This window comes from Gekko japonicus, unplaced genomic scaffold, assembly GCF_001447785.1.
Source record: "Gekko japonicus isolate JY-2015 unplaced genomic scaffold, Gekko_japonicus_V1.1 scaffold188, whole genome shotgun sequence".
NCBI classification, from domain to species: Eukaryota; Metazoa; Chordata; class Lepidosauria; order Squamata; family Gekkonidae; genus Gekko; species Gekko japonicus.
This window is the reverse complement of record NW_015163098.1, coordinates 658,110-679,101: the sequence shown is the minus strand read 5'-3', so window position 1 is coordinate 679,101 and position 20,992 is coordinate 658,110. Positions and strand designations below refer to the sequence as shown.

The 20,992-nt window shown below is 44.9% G+C and overlaps 1 protein-coding gene across 2 annotated transcripts in view; it reads left to right on the top strand.

Moving 5' to 3' along the window:
• The first annotated feature begins 11,385 nt into the window (after positions 1-11,385).
• NAP1L1 (nucleosome assembly protein 1-like 1) overlaps positions 11,386-20,992 on the top strand; it is a 36,238-nt gene continuing 26,631 nt past the window's right edge. For both annotated transcript variants that reach the window (XM_015406678.1, XM_015406677.1), the window contains exon 1: positions 11,386-11,550. The gene's annotated coding sequence lies outside the window, so the exon portion shown is untranslated. The remainder of the gene's footprint in view (positions 11,551-20,992) is intronic.

Below are 20,992 nucleotides of genomic sequence, written 5' to 3'. Positions count from 1 at the left end.
CATGCTATATCATGAGCCCTCTGTCCCTGTTATGGGACATTACAGGTTTGAGATTGAGATTTCAGATCATTTGCTTACATGCCTACATACAGTACATTTTTTTGTTTTATTTGCTGCAGTGTCACAAAATTGTCCCTGTTTCCCTCCTTCTTCCCTTCTCTTTCTTTCCCTCCTTCTTCCCTTCTCTTTCTTTTCCTCTTTCCTTCCTTCATTCCTTCTCTCTACCCTCTCTCTCTCTCTTTCCTTCCCTCTTTACTCCTTCTGCGGCCCAACTCTAGTGAGAAGGGGTTTAAACTTTAAACTCATTCTCTCTTCTCTTCCCCCCCCCAGGGAAGAGAAGGGGAGGCTTTGAAGATGCCTCCCCCCATTTTGCTTCCCCTTCTGACATCTCTTCCAGTGATGTCAGGGGGTGTTGCATATGCTAATGAGCTGTTATGCTAATAGCCTAGTAGCTCATTAGCATACCATATGCTAATGAGCTCCTGCAGCTCTTTTTCTATGAAAAGACCCCTGCAAGCGGCTATCATGATTTCAGCATAGCTCTTTATTTCAGTAACGTTAAGAACAACAAAGGGGCCATGGTGGCTCAGAGGTTAAGACGCTGAGCTGCAGACTGGAAGGCCAGTAGTTTGGCAGTTTGAGGCTCTAGTGCTGCATGACAGAGTGAGCTCCCATGTCTGGTCCCAGCTCCTGCCAACCTAGCAGTTTGAAAGCAAGAAATTGCAAGTAGATAAATAGGTATTGCTTTGGTGGGAAGGTAACAGCGTTCCATGCACCTCAGCATCTAGTCATGCTGGCCACATGACCACGGAGACGTCTTCAGACAGCGCTGGCTCTTCGGCTTGGATCTAGAGTTGGATTCAACTGGCTTTCAAGTAAGGGAAACCTTTACCTTTACCTTAAGAACAACAATACATGCAGTGAGCCGCAACTATATACAAAACCCCCAGTCCCAAATACACCCACAAAATACAAATAAACCAGTAAGAACACAGTAGCTAGGAGCCTTCTTTTGCATAGCATCACTTATACTTCTGTTACCTGATTGGCCTGCTCTGCAACAGCAGCCAATCTGAATGTAGCTGCTAGGATCCTCTCTAACAATGCTTGTTCATTTGAAGCTCTCACTACACAACAGTTCCCATACAGGATCTACATCCTTACAACTGCCTTACATAATTTACATTTAGCCACCCAGTAGCACAAGGTGAGGGTTGGCTGCTTCCGTTTTGTGTTTTTACCGATGTCCATAATTAGTTGGTTTCCTGCCTCAAGCCTGTTGGCAACTGCTGCTAACATAGCGATCCACTACAGTGCTAACAGAGGTGTGTACTTCTCTACTTTGCCTTAGGAGTTCCCACTCAGTCACTCACTTCCTCTGCTCAAACAGTACAATACTAAGCAAAGTCTCATGCTTCTAAGTCCATTGACATTGGAACTTAGAAGGGTGTAATTCTGCTTAGGAATAGGATGGCAGTACAAGTTGGCCTAAAGCCTTCAAAAGTCATATCCCAACTAGTTGACGGTGTATCTTGCTTCTATTTATTTATTTATTTTGTTTAGAAAATTTTTATGCCACCTCTCCAGGAACTTGCCTGAGAAGGCTTATGCTTGGGGGTGGGCATAGAGTGATAATGGCATACTGTTGCTAGGCCAGCGTACTACTTGCTTCCATTACAACTGTCTGCAGGTCAAAGGGCCAATTTTTCTCCAGCTTCTGAAGGGCATAGCATGTGAAATGCTACTTGAGAGCAGCATTCATTAATATAAAGAAAAGCAGAAAGGACCTGGGTAGGCGAGGCCTGCCATTTGCGGGGCCGGGCGGGGAAGGAGGAGGCTGGCCAGTCGCCAGGTCAGTGGGGGGTGGGGCCAGGTGTGTGGCAGGAAGTTAGGCACCTCCCCTCCCTCCCTTGGCCAATTGCTGGGCAGCAGGGTGTCCGGAGGGAGAGGCCTGGGGTCTTCGTGACCTGGGCCACTCGCCGTCCTCACCCCATTCCAACTGGTTGCCCGCCCATCCCTCCCTGTTTTTTGGGCCTGTGTCAGGGGAAGGACACAGCAGAAGGGGTTACTGGTAAAAGGGGTTGCGGGTCAGTTTTGGTTGTGTGTTGTTACTTTCGATATTTAGTTCCAGGGTACATATTTCGTCACAACTCTTGGCGGTGACAGCATGGGGCCGGATCTGTTTGGCAGAAATCGGCCTGCGTGCCATTTTCCGGAGGCAGGGACCCCTGTAAGGGTCTTGGCGTGAGGGCTGAAGGGAACAGGCAAGTGCAGAGACTAACAGCGATGGCCCTCACCGCCAGGTGGCAGGGGAGTCCAGGTGTCCAGGTGAACCCCAGCAACCTGCCATCCTGCAGGCTCTACCCATGCCGGCTGGCTGGGTAACAGATACCTTGGCTGGCAGAAGGGTCAGCTGACGGGTTGGATTCGGTGGACCCATGCTGTGCCAATGCCTATAACAGCTGTAATCAATAAAGTTGTGGCCAATTTTATCCACCTGGAACTGCAACTGCCTTTTATTATCTTTACCTTGTACAATAGGGGGCTTTCAGTGCAATCCTAAGCAAAGTGATTTCAGTGAACATAGACTGGGGTAACTCTCCATAGGGTTGCACAGTTGGTTGCCTCACTTGTAGATCCTCAAGTATAGTTTACCTCGTAGCAGGTTATGGGATTGAACAAGTGACCTTTCGGATACCTTCCCATCCCAGATTACTATGAAAAGGTCCTATTTTTAATTGGTGAATGTGGTGAAAAGGGGGGGGGGGGAAGGAACCATGACAACCCTTGAGAACTGCCTTTCTAGAGTGGCCTTTTGTACAACACTACATATGGAATGCCACCAAGTAATTGGAGATCATTATTCTTCCATAAGAATATGAGACATTGCTTAGTAGGATTTAATAGATAGCTCACACAGGATACTCTTACATACCCTCATCACCCTTCACCTCCCAGAGTAGATCCAAACTAGATGATATAAGGGACACACAGTGGCATTTCCTCTGTAATCCTCTCCATTTCTTTTCTTTCTTTTTTTGTAATATCTAACATGAACATGCAGTGTGTCATGAGTGATTAACACTTGGAATTCACTGCCACAGGAAGTGGTGGCGGCTACAAGCATGGACGGCTTCAAAAGGGAATTAGATAAGCATATGGAGCAGAGGTCCATCAGTGGCTATTAGCCACAGGGTATAGATAGGGACTCTGGGGCAAGTGATGCTCTGTCATCTTGGTGCTTGGGGGGGGGGGTCAACAGTGGGAGGGCTTCTAATGTCCTGGCTTCACTGGTGGACCTCCTGATGACACTGGTATTTCTGGCCACTGTGGGATACAGAGTGTTGGACTGGATGGGCCTTTGGCCTGATTCAACATTGGCATCTCTTATGTTCTTATGTTCTTATGTTGTTATTACTGGGCTATGCACTCCCCGCCTATCTCCACCAACCAATGATGCAAGTTGCGAAGCAGGGGGACCCACAGCATTTGATATTGCATTTAATGTAAAGGATGAAGGAGAAGCTTAGCCAAGCACAAAGACAGAATATTATTAAATTCCACTTTGATAGGAAGCTCCATTTGTGAATAACCTTCAATATGGAAACGATCCAGTATTTCAGAATGAATAATTTACAAGCAGCTTACCAGAAGAAAAAGAAATGAGCATGAAAATTATGCAAGATGAATCATTTTAGCAAACATTAAAATTGTCTCAACATCAGCCACTTTGCAAGATGCAATTGAGGTATTTTCATCTAAGGCTGTGTTATAAATATATAGATCCAGGCTATGCAAATATACTTTCTATTGTTGAGAAACAAACATCATTTTAATGTGAACAGAATAGAAGAATTTCTGTAACCCATGCAAGAAATGGGAAACTAGGGGGTTAAGATGTCAGTGGTAAGAATTCGTCTGAACATGATAGTTGAAAGAATGAAGCGAAAAGACAGTAAAATTAATTACACCTCAAAAATAGAGCCTGCTTCATTATAATAGCAATTAATAATTTAGGCCAGCAGTTCCCACACCAGAGAAAGTAGGAAAAAGAAGAGGCATTTGATCAGTGGTGGCTGAAGCCTGAAAAGACGAACCTTTCACACAATCCAACAGGAATGTTGTCTTTCTTCCTAACCTGAAGCAAATAGTTCAATCTTAAGGGTTTACTAGCATGTTGGGCTTTCTGTACAACATTCAACCGAGAGAGCAGGAAGTATACAAGTGAAAAGTAGATACAGCGTGGACCCAGTACTCTAGCAACAAAATTACTACTCTGCTACTCCATTGTTAAAACACAGGAAAACTGAAAAGATACCATAAATCAAATTCCCACATGGCCAACCCAATACGTGTATCTAGAACCACCTTTCTGTTTCTCCTCATGTATAACAGCTGAAGAAGGGCTAAAAACTGTTTCAAGTGCCATATGGGAACACAGATTGACACAGCTACAATTTACCTGTTGCTTTCAGTGCATTGGAAGTTGCACAGTTCATTGTCTGACAGTAAGTACTCAAGCACTGAACTGGGGTTGCCAGTCTCCAGGTGGGGCCCAGAGTTCTCTCAGAATGACAGAGATCAGTCCCCCTGAAGGAAAGACAGCTTTGGAGAGCAGACTCTACAGCCTCACATCCCTGCAGAGCTTCCTCCCATCCCCACACGCTGCCTTTGCCAGGCTTTACCCTCAAATCTCCAGGCATTTTCCAGCCTCCCCAGTGGGTTGGAAATAGTTTTTCCCATCTTTCAAAAGGGAAGCAAGCAGGATTCTAGTAACTATCAACCAATAAGCCTGTTGGATATAACCTCTAAACTTTACAGCAAACATCTTCTTAGTAAGCTGGAGGATTCGGAGCAGGTCATTCACCCAGAAGTAGCAGGTGTCAGGAATTTCCCAACCCTAGTCTGAACCACAGTTGATACAACTGATCATACTATGGGCAGAGTTGCCAGGAGAAAGGATGGGCAAGGGCTTTCTTAGAAACACCTCTTTCCTTCTCCCTTACTCATAGGTGAAGATTGTTGGTAGTAGATAGCCACGGCTGAAACTGCAGCTATTGTATGGCCTGACAATTTCTGTATCTTTCCTTATCTCTTGTGCATGAAAGACTGCAGTGACCCTGCGCATACTGGTTTGAATTTCCTAGGGATGTCAGCCTTCAGGTGGGACCTGGGGATCCCCTGGAATTACAGTTAATCTCCAGACTGCAGGGATCAGTTCCCTTGGAGAAAATAGATATTTTGGAGGGTGGTCTTTGTAGCATTATACCCCACTGAGTCCCCTGTCCTCCCCAGGTTCCATCCCCAAATCTCTAGGCCTGGATCTGGCAACCCAACCCCCTCCCCCATCCCACACTGGTGGCCAGGGGGGACCTGGCAACCCTATTTGCCTGTTTTTTAATATTTTATTTATCAATTGCATATACAATTATACTTCTGTTAAATTAATGGTACAAAATGAAATAGAGACTTTGTTCAGGCTAATCTGCTTCAGTATAAAATAAGTGCCATTTTATATAAAAAAGTCTTTTGAACATACTTCTTTCTCAAAAGTCCCAATTCCAGATTTTGCTTGGTGGAGCATTACTGAGTAATGGAAGATGAACAGAAATATGTTGGTGGTTTTTGAACACAAGTCTGTTTCTCTAACATGGGCATTCCTATAGCCCACCAATCTTTCTCTATGATTAGAGCTTAGTCCAAACTGTGTGCATTTGCAGTGCACAGTTTACATGTTTTTCCATGAGACCAGTCTTCTATTGTAGAGATACTGCATTTCCCGAGTGATGGATGAACAGCATTTTGCACTTGGGACTCCACATCCTTTAATATTATGACTGTTGTATCACATAGAATATGATTACAAAATTGCCCTGGGCACTTATGGATTATTGCCTGTGACATCAGTAGTGATAAGCAGCACAACTTTTACAGCAGATCCAGGGGACATTTCGTAGAAAAAGAGGTGCAGGAGCTCATTAGCATAACTCATTAGCACAACTTATTTGCATATGCCACACCCCCTGACATCACCGGACGTGTGTCAGAAGGCAACACCCACCGCTCAGGCTCCACTGGACTGTTTTGGATTGCTAGCTATTGGGAGGGGGGTGCAGATCTCGCAGAGGAGAGAGAGCTTGTACCTGAATAAAACTTGGTCTTAAAGGTGCCACTGGACTGTTTTGGACCGGGGCCCGGGGGGAACTCTGCAACTTACTTGGTTGCTTCTTGCTCTGACTGAGGGGTGCTGGGAGCAGGGGGTGGGGCTTGTTGCATGTGCCCGCCCCCTGGGCTCTTTACTGCTGGAGCTCCACTCCTGTGCGCTCCTGCAGGAAATGACCCCTGGCAGATCTCATCTTTGAAGAATATTTGGGCAAATTCAGTATCAGGTCAAAAATATGAGTAGATGGTTGTCTTCAGCGAGTTTTTTTAATTTGAATGTACACAATCAGTTTGCTTTCATATCCTATAAACTGTGATTGCATGCCGTTAAAACCAATTTTACTGAGAAGAATATTGCAACCCAATTCCACAGGGGAGTAAAAGTCTGGTGATACTCTGTGTTTGAAAACTTCGATGAGTTCACACATTAGCCTCATGTATGTGCATATATTTGTTTGTTTAAAAAATCCCACACGCATTCTCTGTATGAATGAAACCAGAGACTACTACCTGGATAAATGTGGGGCTTGTATCACACATTCAGCTGTAGATGCATTGACTATAACATGAAAATTACCCAGTGTGTATGCAAATGACCATCACCAGTACAATGGTCACAAATTGTATATGCGTTCACTGTAACATGAACAGGGCTGTTATTTTACCTTTTCTGCAGAACTGCAACTAAATGCAATACCATCCAAATTTAAGTTACAACCTTCAATGGACTTAGGAAGATTTCTGTTGGCACTGCAAGTAACCCAACACTTAATATGTGAAATTGTTTTTGTGGCTTGGTTATTACATCCTCCCACCCTCTTCTCATGAGAGACAGTTGTTCAGCCCTTGGTGCAGTAAGATGTGAAGTGACATTCCTGTCACTTTTTTGCTATCCAGAATTATACCTAGGAACTCACTCTGTCCCAGTTAGTGTATTATGGCTATTTCATCAGCACAGGCATGATATTTTGATGAATTGTTTTCAGTATAATAGTGGTATAATATCAGTAGTTCCAGCTGCAGTCAACTGGAATGTGCTAAGATGATATAGTTATTGATCCTGCTACAGTGTAAACATTATTTCTCACAGTATGTGACTTAGTTGAGCCCATTTTATGTCAGGCTGGAAAATGTTCCAGACATTGTAAAAACAAATTTGTGTGGCAGTTTTCTTTCAATCAATATTTTGTCATCTAAAACTGAAAGTCATATCCAAGAGACATGGAAGTTTTTCAAGGCCATTTTCTTGACAGGCATTGTAGCAGTCTTGAAAACAGCCTGGGCTATCCAGGTCAGGGCCAGGATTAAGGTAAACCTAGCACAGTATTGCTATATCTTTCAAAAACAAAATGATCCCAAGGTGTAAAATCCTATGGGAATGTTTCACAAATGTACAGACACAGGCCAGTCAGAGACTTCCATCATGATAATATGTGTGACTGAAACAGCTAAAAATAATGTATTTCAGGTATATGTCATTTTATAGCCATGCGAATGGTCATATTCTGGTTGATCTTGACTAGATGCAATCTAGCTTTACTTGTTCTAGGGTCTCTCTGTGTGTGTACATTAGGGTTGCCAAGTCTTCTTACCTTCGCAGCGGGGGAGCCTCGCTGGGCTCCGGGAGCTCCTCGGCGGTGCACGTGCATGCTTAGTGCGCCGCCAGCATGTCACAAGAAGTGATGTGCTATGTCACTCACGTTGAGGGCGTGGCCCAGATCGTCAGAGGGAAAACCATAGAGTTTTCCCTCTGATGATCTGGGCCACACCCCCAACATGAGCGACGTGGCTGCGTCACCTCTTGGTGACGCAGCCACGCTGCGCTTCGGGGGCGGAGTTCCCCCCGGGGCCCGATTCTGCAGCGGCGGAAATCGGGCCTCCAAAGCGGGGGTTTCCCGGCCCCCCGGCCCCACTTGGCAACCCTAGTGTACATCTGACAAAACAACAGCATTCCACTGGAAGCACCACTCTAGTATTTATTTACTGATTTGATTTATATCCCACCCTCCCCTGGGATACAGGGCTCAGGGCAGTTACAACATTGATAAAATGTTCAATTTATAAATCTTAATTCAATAATAAAATTCCTCAATGATAACCAACAGTCAAGCATTCCAAGTTGAAAATTCAAATTTCAGCCTGCAGTGTCTGAGCAACCAGGCAAAGAGAGTGGGCAATGTCCTGCCAATACACCAACATAGGTGGCATTAGATGGAGCGAGGTGGAATAAGATAAGGCAGGATGAGGCAACCAACGCCTGGCGGAACATCTGTTTTACAGGCCCTGTAGAACAGAAGCAAGTCCCGCAGGGCCCTGATCTCACTTGGGAGAACGTTCCACCAGGCTGAAGCCAAAATATTTATCCCAATTTCACTAATGAACGCTGCAAAAAGTCTCTCTTAATGAGCTCAAGGCTTCCTCAAAAGTGAAAAGTGAGGAATTTTGGTATTTGGCAACCTTGTGCTTGGAAATATCTGTTGAACTCCCTGAGGAAGACACTGAAACAAGAGGATATCTTGACCTCTGTTGAAGGAAGACTGAGCACTATTTCAAAATAGACTTAAAGGGGTTGTGCAATATCTTTTGTGATATATAAAGAGACGATACTTAGATGTTTGGATATATGATTATTTCTATGTATTAATGTGTATATGATAATTAATATAATTGTGAATAATTTGTAAGAAATATAGAAAAATAATAAAAACAAAAATATATTCAAATGATTTGAGATACTTTGTAATCGTCTGAAGCATGGTATTTGCTGATTTTTGGTTCTCTGGAAATCTGCATTCAGTTGGGTAAATCTTTCCTTTTCACCTTTGCCTTTTGCTTTCCTTTTTTCCTCTGCTATTTGTAAAGCCTCATCGGACAGCCACTTTGCTTTCTTGCATTTCTTTGGGATGGTGGTGATTGCAGCCACCTGTAGAATGTCACGGACCTCTGTCCATAGTGCTTCAGGCTCTCTGTCTATCAAATCTAGTCCCTTAAACCTATTCTTCACCTCCACTGTATATTCATCAGGGATGTGATCTAGGTCAAATCTGAATGGCCTCGTGGTTTTCCCAACTTCCTACAGTTTAAGTCTGAATTTTGCAATGAGTAGCTCATGATCTGAGCCACAGTCAGCTCCAGGTCTTGTTTTTACTGACTGGATAGAGCTTCTCCATCTTTGACTGCAAATTATATAATCAATCTGATTTAGGTGTTGCCCATCTGGTGATGTCCAGGTGTAGAGTCACCTCTTAGGATGTTGGAAGAGGGTGTTCGCCATGACCAGCGTGTTCTCTTGACAAAGCTATGTTAGCCTTTGCCCTGCTTCATTTTGTTCTCCAAGGCCAAACTTGTCTGTTATTCCGGTTACCTTTTGACTTCCTACTTTAGCATTACAGTCCCCTATGATGAGGACATCTTCTTTTGGTGTAAGTTCTAGGAGGTGTTGTAGGTCTTCACAAAACCGGTCCACTTTAGCCTCTTCTGCATCAGTGGTTGGGGCGTAGACTTGAATTACTGTGATGTTGAATGGTTTGCCTTGGATGTGGACAGAGATCATTCTATCGTTTTTGAGATCGTATCCCATTACTGCCTTTCGCACTTTCTTGTTGACTAGACAGGACACACCATTTTTTCTACGGGATTCTTGGTCACAGTAGTAGATATAATGGTCTTCTGAGTTAAATTCACCCATTCCTGTCCACTTTAGTTCACTGATTCCCAAGATGTCAATGGTCAGTCTTGCCATCTCATTTTTGACCACGTCAAGCTTACCTTGATTCATAGATCTTATATTCCAGGTTCCTATGCAGTATTGTTCTTTGCAGCATTGTACTTTCCATTCACCATCAGACACAGACGAGTATCCTTTCGGCTTTGGCCCAGCTGCTTCACTCTTTCTGGGGTTACTTGTACTTGCCCTCTGCTCTTCCCCAGTAGCATATTGGACACTTCTGACCTGAGGGGCTTATCTTCTGGCGTCATATCTTGTAGCCTTTTGTTACTGTCCATGGGGTTTTCTTGGCAAAGATACTGGGGTGGGTTGCCATTTCCTTCTCCAGTGGATCACACTTGGTTTGAGTTCTCTGCTGTGGCCTGTCCGTCCTGGGTGGCCCTCCACTGCATAGCCCACAGCCTCATCGAACCACACAAGCCCCCTTGCCACATCAAGGCAGTGATCCATGAGGGAGTGGTTACTTGTGCACTAATGCTGGGCTGGCTCCGAGGAACTTTTTATCTTAATTACTGCTCCAGAACCCAGCACAGAAAATGACAGCACAGAACACTTACAGCACTTAACAGCTGGCAGTGCTGAAACCATATGGAGCTGTTCTGCCTGCTTCCCTGTGTAATGGCCCTGGCTGTGGAAAAGTCACTCTGTACATGCTCAAAGGACCTTCTCTAAGATATATATATAAAAGATCTTACACAGCAGACTGACAACTGAACTTTAATACTAATTCATGTACTTCAGGCCACCTTCATCACCAGGCAGAAGAGTGGTTATGGGACAACTAATTCATTATAAGCAGAAGAGATTACATTTTATTTGTACAACTCAGAGAACAAGACAAGTCACAAATGGGAGAGTTTCCAGAGGCTGCCAGCAACACTGGCAGGACAGGGGTGCTGTATGTTGCATCACACTGATAGAGTTGCCAACTCCAGATTGGGAAACTTCTCCAGATTTTGGGGGTGAAGACTGGGGAAGGTGGGGTTTGAGGAGCCTAAGGGAGGAATAATGCGATACCTCTTCAGGGAAACTAATCTCTGTAGTCTGGAAATCAGCAGTGATTTCCGGAAGATCTCCAGGCCCCACCTGGAGGTTAAACAACACTAGGGCCTACTTGGTGAAGTCCTGGCCACTATGCGCCGAGGCTTCGTGTGGGTGGAGGAAGAGCCAACGTCGCCGTCACTCGGTTGCAACACCCGAGGCGCCGCCACTGACAAGGTTCAGGCGGGGAACCTGGGCGGGGAACCTTTTCTTGGCTCGTTCTGGTCAATTTCCTTTCTTTCCAGAGCCGCGGGGCCTGCCCCCCCCCCCCCCCAGCATCCGGGTGCACGTGGCGCGCCCGTGGTGCTCCTGGCCTGCCTGCCTGGGTCGAGGATGGGCCACAGCTTGGTTGGTGGGATGATTGGTGGGCGGGCAGGCGCGAGGAAAGACGGTTGCCTGTCACTAGGCAGCAAGCTCGCCTTTCCACGGTGCGCGCGCACGGTGTTGCCAGGAGACAGGGGCGCGCATAGGGGAGGAGGCGGCGAAGGAGGGGGGAAAGTGTTACGTGGTGACGTTAATTCTATATGAGCGCGAGCGGCGGGAGCTTGGGTCTTTTTACCGCCAGCCGCGCGGCGCTTCTTCCTCGCTCCTGAGTCACTGCGAGACCCGGCCTCGCGCAGGTACCGTGGCGCGTGGCTTGCACGGGGGCGGGATGGGGGGAGCTGTGTTGCAGGCAGCGGGAAAAGTGGGGGCGAGGACGGTGGGGAATGGGGATGCTCGGGAGGAGGCGTCGGCCCTGCGCCGCCGTTGGAAAACCCCGCGCTGGGTCATGATCGGGCGAGGAAGAAGGGAAGAGGCAGGCGATCAGAGGCGGTGCCCTTCCCGGTTCCGCCGCCGATGCAAAGCACGTCCCATGTTGGCGCGGCCGCTGTGTGAGGGGAAGGCAGGGAATCTCGGGCGGGGTTCCTTGGGTCGCCCTAAGTCGGGGCAGCGGTTAGGCGGCCCGTCCTGGCTTGGCTCGGCCTGGCCTAGTCTGGCTGGCCGGAGCACAAGCAAGCACGTGGGCATGGGGCTGGGCGGCCTCCGCGCCTTCCTCCCCCGGGTTCAGTGCCATGTAAACACGGTTGGGGGTATTCAGGAAATACCTCAAGGCACGAAGCTATCGAAGTAAGCCAAAAATTACCCCCGCCGCGGTGTGCGTGTGGGGGCGAGCAATGGGAGGCCTTGGAGAAAAAAAAGAAAAACCGACCGCGGCTGTGGTGGGCCCTGAGCCCAGAGAGGCAGCGTATCTGGGTAGGGCCCGGAGGGCACATACTGTGGCGGGAACGTTTGTAGCGTTCCCCGGCTCCTTGCTTCCCGGCAAGACCCACTCAGTCGGCTCTGAGAGGACTTCGGGCTTCTTAATCGCCATCGCCTCCCCTTGTGATATTCCGTTGGGCGCCTTCGACAGGTAATCAGCCCTCCTTACATTCCATTTCCTTCCTCGGCCATGTGTTTCCTCCGAGATTTAAAGAGAGCCGGTGAATCGCCATTAAAAGGAGGAGAGAACCTAGGGTTTCGCTCCCCCCCCCCCCGGTTTCACCAAGAGTAACAAATTTCTACAGCATGTGGCTGCATGTGGTAGATTTGGTAATTTATAAGTCATTGCAAATGTACTTTTGACACTAGGTTACCTCTGCACTTTAAATACGGGAGCACACTTGATGTTGGCCAGAGGCTTTTGAAGCAGGAAGTAAAGGGAAACTCTACTCTACATATATGTTGGAGTACAGTTATCTGCACCACTTGGTTGAGTCCAGACAGTGACCACTTCTACTGTTTTTCCTCATGTTTGTGGAGTCAAGTGAGAGCCAGAATGTATGCTGCCCTGTTGTATGTATGTATTTATTTATTTATTTTGGCTTCTACCCCGCTCGAACCCCCTAGGGGGTTTGGTTAAAGGTGAATCTCGTGTCTGGAACAAAAAGTACGTCATTGACTTTTGTAAAAGTCTGGTAAGAGAAAGGTCTATTTGAGGAATTAAACTCCTCTAAGTTGTGGTGGCTTTCTGCACACATTACTTACATCCAGCAAGGATACCTCTGGTCAGAAAACAGTGGTTAGACGGTCCAAGACTGTTACCAAAATGAGCTGGAATCAGTAGTGCTTTTTCTGTAATTGTCAGTTCCAAGCATATCAGGTTCTTAAGAACTTGCTTACCACTCTCAGCAGTGGGTTTCAAAGTACTGAGAGTCTTAGTCTTTTAATGACTCATTTGTTGAGAGATTCTTCACAAATGTAATGATGGAAAAATACAGGTGATTTTCTAGGCTGCTTACTGTATGCCTGACTGTGTCAAACCTTAAATATTTAGGCCTCAAACTCAATTGCTGCAATGTCTGCAGAAGTACATTTGTTGTTAAGAACATAAGAACATAAGAGACGCCAATGTTGGATCAGGCCAAAGGCCCATCCAGTCCAACACTCTGTGTCACACAGTGGCCAGAAATACCAGTGCCATCAGGAGGTCCAGCAGTGGGGCCAGGACATTAGAAGCCATCCCACTGTTGACCCCCCCCCAGCACCAAGAAGACAGAGCATCACTTGCCCCAGAGCCCCTAGCTATACCTTGTGGCTAATAGCCACTGATGGACCTCTGCTCCATATGCTTATCTAATTCCCTTTTGAAGCCGTCCATGCTTGTAGCACCCACCACTTCCTGTGGCAGTGAATTCCATGTGTTAATCACTCTTTGGGTGAAGAAGTACTTCCTTTTATCCGTTCCAACCCGACCGCTCTGCAGTTTCATGGAGTGCCCACGAGTTCTTGTATTGTGAGAAAGGGAGAAAAGTACCTCTTTCTTTACCTGCTCTTTCCCATGCATAATCTTATAAACCTCGATCATGTCACCCCTTAGTCGTCTTTTCTCCAAGCTTAAAGAGCCCTAAGCGCTTTAACCTTTCCTCATAGGGAAAGTGTTCCAACCCTTTTATCATTCGAGTTGCCCTTTTCTGCACTTTTTCCAAAGCTATAATATGCTTTTTAAGGTGTGGTGACCAGAACTGCACACAGTATTCCAAATGAGGTCTCACCATTGATTTATATAGGGGCATTATTATATTGGCTGATCTGTTTTCAATACCCTTCCTTTGACACTGTCTAACCATCTCATCCTTTGCCGTCCCCGTCTTCTTTGACCTTCAATCTTTCCCAGCATCAGGGTCTTCTCCAGTGAGTGCTCCCTTCTCATTTGGTGGCCAAAGTATTTGAGCTTCAGTTTCATTATCTGGCCTTCCAGGGAACAGTCAGGGTTGATTTCTTTGAGGATTGACTGATTTGTTCTTCTTGCAGTCCAAGGGACTCTCAAGAGTCTTCTCCAGCACCATAGTTCAAAAGAATCTATTCTTCGGCGCTCGGCCTTCCTTATAGTCCAACTCTCGCAGCCATACATGACTACTGGGAATACCATTGCTTTGACCATGCGGACTTTTGTTGGCAGGGTGATGTCTCTACTTTTTATCATGCTGTTTAGGTTCGCCATCGCTTTCCTCCCAAGGAGCAGGCGTCTTTTAATTTCATGGCTGCAGTCACAGTCTGCGGTGATCTGGGATCCCAGGAACGTGAAGTCTGTCACTACTTCCACGACTTCCCCTTCTATTTGCCAAGGAGTGATGGGGCCGGATGCCATGATCTTAGTTTTTTTGATGTTGAGCTTCAAGCCCACTTTTGCGCTCTCCTCTTTTACTCTGAGCAAGAGGCTCTTTAGGTCCTCTTCACTTTCTGCCATTAGAGTGGTATCGTCTGCATATCTGAGGTTGTTGATCTTTTCCCCAGCAATCTTAATTCCCGCTTGTGATTCATCCAGGCCAGCATTTCGCATGATGTACTCTGCATATATATTAAATAATCAAGGTGACAATATACATCCTTGTCGTACTCCTTTTCCTATGCTGAACCAATCAGTTGTTCCATATCCGGTTCTAACTGTTGCTTCTTGACCCTTATACAGGTTTCTCAAGAGACATGTGAGGTGGTCTGGTACTCCCATCTCTTTAAGGACCTGCCATAGTTTGTTGTAATCCACACAGTCAAAGGCTTTAGCATAGTCGATGAAGCAGAAGTAGATGTTTTTCTGGTACTCTCTTGCTTTCTCCATAATCCAGCGAATGTTGGCAATTTGATCTCTAGTTCCTCTACCTCTTCGAAACCCAGCTTGTACTTCTGGCAGTTCTCTATCCACGTACTGTTGAAGCCTAGCTTGTAGGATCTTGAGCATGACCTTGCTAGCATGTGATATGAGTGCAATTGTGCGATAGTTTGAACATTCCTTGGCATTGCCCTTCTTTGGGATTGGAATGTATACTGACCTTTTCCAATCCTGTGGCCAATGTTGCGTTTTAAGTGAGAAACCCAAAGGGCAGTGCTTACCTGTTGGTTCATTCCCTTTGAAAAAGAGGGCATTGGTGTCTTAATGTTTTTTTAAATAAAATTTGCTTGTGTGAGGCAGTAGATTCATTATCTCGCATTAGATTCCAGGAGACAGATCCTGCTCAAGGTTCTCCAGCCAACTCATGGCAGTGTCTACTGCTTTTTTGCCCCTCTCTTCTAAAACTCAAAACTGCTATTTCTCTCTGTCCCCCTTGCATCCTCCCCTTGGCTGAGAGGGGGTACCTTTGTCTGGTCTTTAATTATTAATTAATCAAAGCCATTGGGGAGAGCCATCTCTTAATAATTGTCCCCAGTTCAGGATATGTTAAGTAAATTCCCACTGGTAGTACACTAGTTTGCTGTAGCCAAAATGAGTCTTGTGGTCCCATAAGATTTTATTGTGACATAAGAATTAGAGTCCACCTCTGCTGAAGTGCATTCTGACTTGCAGAAGCTTATGACACAAAATATTGTTTAAGTTTTTACAGGGCCACAAGACTGGAAGAAATTTAACATTCATTTGACATAGGCCTTGGTTATGGTATGGTCCCCTTGGGCCAAATCCATTCACATCAGGCAGACACCAAACAAATCGCACTGTAAAGATGTGCTGAAGGTTTGCTGGATTGGCTTGGGCAAGTCAACCACAAGTAAGAACATTAGAGTATTACAAACAATCCAAATAATGGTAGTGCGGATAAATACAACTACTGGGAATCAGCCAGAACATCACAAATTGGTGAACAAAGTTTTCAAGATACCTTTCATCTGATTGAATGTTCAGTAAAGCAAAATAAAAAGGGAGGTGAGGTGAAAAATATATAATTGGTCATGATCAAAGAGCTATTCTGTGGATTGCAACACTGTTCGGATGAAGCACATAAGTGAAGCCTTGCTAGGTGCAAAAAATACCACTTAATCCAGGGGCAGTTAAGGTTTAATAGATGTATTGAAGTGTATGATTTCTTGGGCTGGAGTCCACTTTATCAGATGCATGGAGAGAAAGTAGATAAGTTTTAAAAAATATTACCAAAAGGCTGTGAGATTCAAGAGGTACAGTATGTGAGTTTGCAAAACTCAGAAGTATTCATTAGAAGTACAGTGACGATTCACAACTGTTATTGGTGATAAGTCTACTGAGAGCCTGTTTGGTGTAGTGGTTAGGAGCGCGGACTCTAATCTGGGAGAACTGGGTTTGATTCCCTGCTCCTTCACATGCAGCTGCAGGTGTGACCTTGGGAAAGCCACAGTTCTCTCAGAGCTGCTCTCTCAGCCCTACCTACCTCACAGCGTGTCTGTTGTGGGGAGGGGAAGGGAAGGCGATTGTAAGCCACTCTGAGACTCCGAGTGAAGGGCAGGGTGTAAATCCAATCTCCTCTCCTTCTTCTACTTAGTTATGTTAAACTATTGATGACTCATTTTGAAAATATAAAAGCCTCAAGTTATTTCGATTTCTGTTTAGCAGTTGGGAAGACACCTCTCCCTTGTAAAGCAGAGAATAGAGGACATTTTTTACATTAGAAATGCTGAAGAATTTTAGGTGGTATGAAAGGTATAGAACATCAGTATTGGGTAATGTTATGTGGTGGTTGCATAAGTAAAGCTCCATTGTTAGATGGAAGAAGGTAGTAAGACTTATTTTTCTCTGATAGCTTTAATCATTATGCGTTTTTTATGTTCAACATCCAGAATGAAGATTTCCAGAGAACTTCAAATACTTAGATATAGCACTGCTTATTGCTGTAGTTCACATGGGTAAACAATTTAGTCAACACAGAGTTTTACTTTACAGCAGGGTGGATTTGATTTAAATCATGATTTTCTACATAGAAACTCACTCTTGCTGGTATAATCTTAATATTTACAACCAGATGAAGGTTTCATTTTTAGGATAACAACTTTTCAGATTAGTTTTACGGTTATATCAAAAATTATTGATTTGGTTATACTATTGGAAACACATCGATAGTTCACTTTGCGCTAATTTAATAATTATCTCCAGTTTAATCATTCATATTTGGATGACTTTTCTGCTGTCCTTTATTGGAAGGAGAAAAATAATCATTACCTTAATAACAATTTAAGTAGTTTTATTCAACTAAAACAATAACATTATAGTATATGTATTCTTGTATTTGCTTAAACCTCCATATTTGTTAATTGATGTGGTTAAACAAAATATCTTTAAAAAAACAACAACAACCTTAGACTATCAGCTCGGGACACACATGAAAAACATAAAGTACTGTCCTCTGTAGCTCACTCATCTTCATCTTCTTGTTTGTTCATAATCTGGAAAAGAAAAAGAAGCTTTCCTGCTTTATCGGGTCCCAAACAATTTCTTAATATAGAATGAATGAGTCCAAAGGAAGAGGATATTCTTTCTATGCCAGCAGAAGAAGTTACTGCTGTTAAAAGTGAAATAATTACTTCAACAGTCTCTAAATCCAAGTGCTTAAGTGACTTCCAACAATTCACTGGTGTGACTTTCTTTAAAACATCATCAGCAAACATATATTTCTTCAATGGATCCCTCTTAGCTCTGAAGTTTATTATAGTTGGCATTACAGATAGGTGATTGCTGGATACCCATGTCATAGCTAACTCCTTCCTCAGCACTTAAGGTTTGACCCTGGTATCAGATATTGACAATATTTGTGAGAACATGAGCTGGATACATTTCATTCATTTTTTTTAATGCTTGTAATTTAATTTTGTCAATGTGTAGTTCTGTTTTTAAGTGCTTGCTCAGTTCCTTCCAAATTTCAACAGCATCAGCAATAAAATAGCTATTTTTCTGTATTTTGTTTAAAGCTTCAGAAATGGGTTTCAGGATGCTCAGCATCAGTTCAACATTAATGTTATGCCCAATGTTGAGGATTTTGGCTTTGACAGCGCCATCTATTTTCTCCTAATTTTGTTCACAAACTGTCATCAGAATAGGCCAGTTCTTGATATACTGCTCAGAACAGTCCAGTACCGAGTTCCATCTAAGGACTGTCAGGGAGGCTGAGCGCCGAAGAATAGATTCTTTTGAATTATAGTGCTGGAGAAGACACTTGAGAGTCCCCTGGACTGCAAGGAGATCAAATCAGTCAATCCTAAAAGAAATCAACCCTGACTGTTCCTTGGAAGGCCAGATATTGAAGCTGAAGCTCAAATACTTTGGCCACCAAATGAGAAGGGAGCACTCACTGGAGAAGACCCTGATGCTGGGAAAGATTGAAGGTCAAAGAAGAAGGGGACGGCAAAGGATGAGATGGTTAGACAGTGTTATTGAGGCAACGAACATGAAATTGAGCCAACTCCGGAGCACAATGGAAGACTGGAGGGCCTGGCGTGATGTGGTCCATGGGTTTTCAAAGAGTCTGCCTCGATGGTGTGACTGAACAACAACATATATTAAATTAAATTAAAGAGACAAATGCCTTCGCCAAGCCAGCCTGTTGGTGTGGTGGTGGGGCGGGGCTTTAGATGGGGAGGGAGGGGATAAAGAGAGAAAGAAAGGTGAAAAGAAAGTGGGAAGAAAGCAAATAGATGGGGGAGGGAGGGAGAGGTGGAAAGAAAGCAACTTTAACTTTAAATGTCCTCCAAGCCCCCCATGCCGGCTGGCTTGGTTTGGAGAAGGAAAATGGATTAAAATCCACAAGCCCGCCCACCAAGCCGGGGGGGGGGGGCTTTGAGAATACACCTCAAGCCTACCCAGTGAGGGGAACATTGTCTGGGGAAGGGAAGACCGATTGGGGCCTTCGCTTTACTTCTCCAGCCACCCTGCCAGGAGCCGCACAATATGTGTGAAAGAGCCACATGTGGCTCCCGAGCCACAGTTTGGCCACCCTTGCCATAACACATCTTATGCTATCAGGAGTGCTATAGGATCCTAGATTTTCCTCCCAGAATCCTCCTCCAAACCCTCTATTTGTCCTGATGGCAGTAGAGAGTGATGGAAAGCTGTTGAAGACAAGGCAAATCTTGCAGGATTCTTCCATTCATCAACTCTGGTCCCAGTGATTAGGTGCTGCCTATTGTACTTGGGGGTTGGAGGAGGACAGAAGAAAAATATAGAGATGCTGCAAGAATTTTTTCTCAGCTTATGTTGAGGCCAGTTGCTCTCCATCTGGAGGACAGATGTCAGATAGGGCTAAAGGAGAGAGGTAAATATGTTTACTAGCTAGTATTTACAATTTCTGCCAAAGAATTGTTCAGCAGCTGGTAAGCTTGTCTAGCTTCAAAGACTGGCATGCTGTGCTACTCCAGATTGCAGGAGCACAAACTTCCGGCATCTCTGCTCTTACCTGGACTGATATTCTGTTTTAATATACAGGCTCAACAGAAGTGGTTCTTAGAGGATGTTGCAGGTCAGAATTCTTGAAGAGCATTCAGACTGTGTTTTGGAACTCCAGAATATAACAGGGATTTTGTAATATTGACCCTCTCACTAGCAGAATGGGAAAAGGAAAATCAGCCAGTATCTCTCTCTATAATAATGCTGTTTTAAAGTGGCAACATTCCGTGCGCTCCCATTGGCTCCAAAATGCTCTCCCTCAGCCATTGGCCCATCAGCCGCCACTCAAGAGTACTTGCGTGCCATTGGCTGGGTACTGAGTCTGCTGCTTTTCCCCACCCACTCCCCCTTCAGCCACTCTGCCTGGCTTTCTCTCTTGAGGAAGATGCTTCTCCTGCTTTTCTCCTGTGTGGGAGTAACGTTTCCCTCAGTGGCTGTTGGTAGGTGTAATGAAATGGCAGTTACCTGTGTTTGTTTAAAATGTTCCGCCATAAGGTTTAATTGAGCTGTAGTTCCAGAGAGGGGAGTATCACTCACTGGGTTAAATGGGGCTTCCTCATCTGCTGGACTACAATTCCCAGCTGCCCCAAGGCCAAAAAGAGCGGGAAAAGAGGGACTGTTCCAAGGGGCAGGGCAGCATCAATATAAACTCCAGCCCATTCAGGGAGGAGGCCGTCTTCGTCCTACAGGAGGTTAGGAAAGGCTCCTGCTGCCTGTGCTGACTAGGCCGTCTAGGCCAGAAGCCACAGACCTGGGGGATCCCTGGGAGGCAGCAGAAATTCAGCCACTCCACAGTCAGCTGGACTGGGGAATGAATGGAAGTTTCCTTGCTCTCTCGGGCCAGAGAGAGAGAGAGAGAGGCTGGAGACAAGAGTAAATTTGATGTTGGAAAAGGTACCCTGGAACAGAAAATAAGGTGAAAACAGTAGGAGAGAGAGTTTATAGTAGGAAACAGAAAAACAGGACTCTTAAGAGGAGCAGATGGGCAAAAAAGATGGGCTCACTTTATCACGTTTAGCACCCTGCCAATTGCAGAGCAAGATACACAGTTCAGATATGTTGTCTTCTGTACATGCGTTGATCATTCATTAATCACTTAAGTATAGAAATCTGGTCTGGCTGTTGAGATGAGATCATTTTATTTAAAAGGATGTACTTGTCGCCACCCCCCAAAAAAATAAATTCACACTGATTTCCAGAAACTTTCTCATTACACAATAATTTTTAGGAAAATGCTACAATTTGTTTTGCAGTGTCGTTTACTTGAATATGGAGCATTTACATGTTCATGCATTTTACAATCATGCTGTAATATTCTGCTCCTTTATATAACAGTGTGATTTGATAAGAAAGCAAATATGATGTCTATAATATATATTTATTTATTCCTTCTTGCCTATGTAGCCAACAGAGGATGCAAAAAGCACATA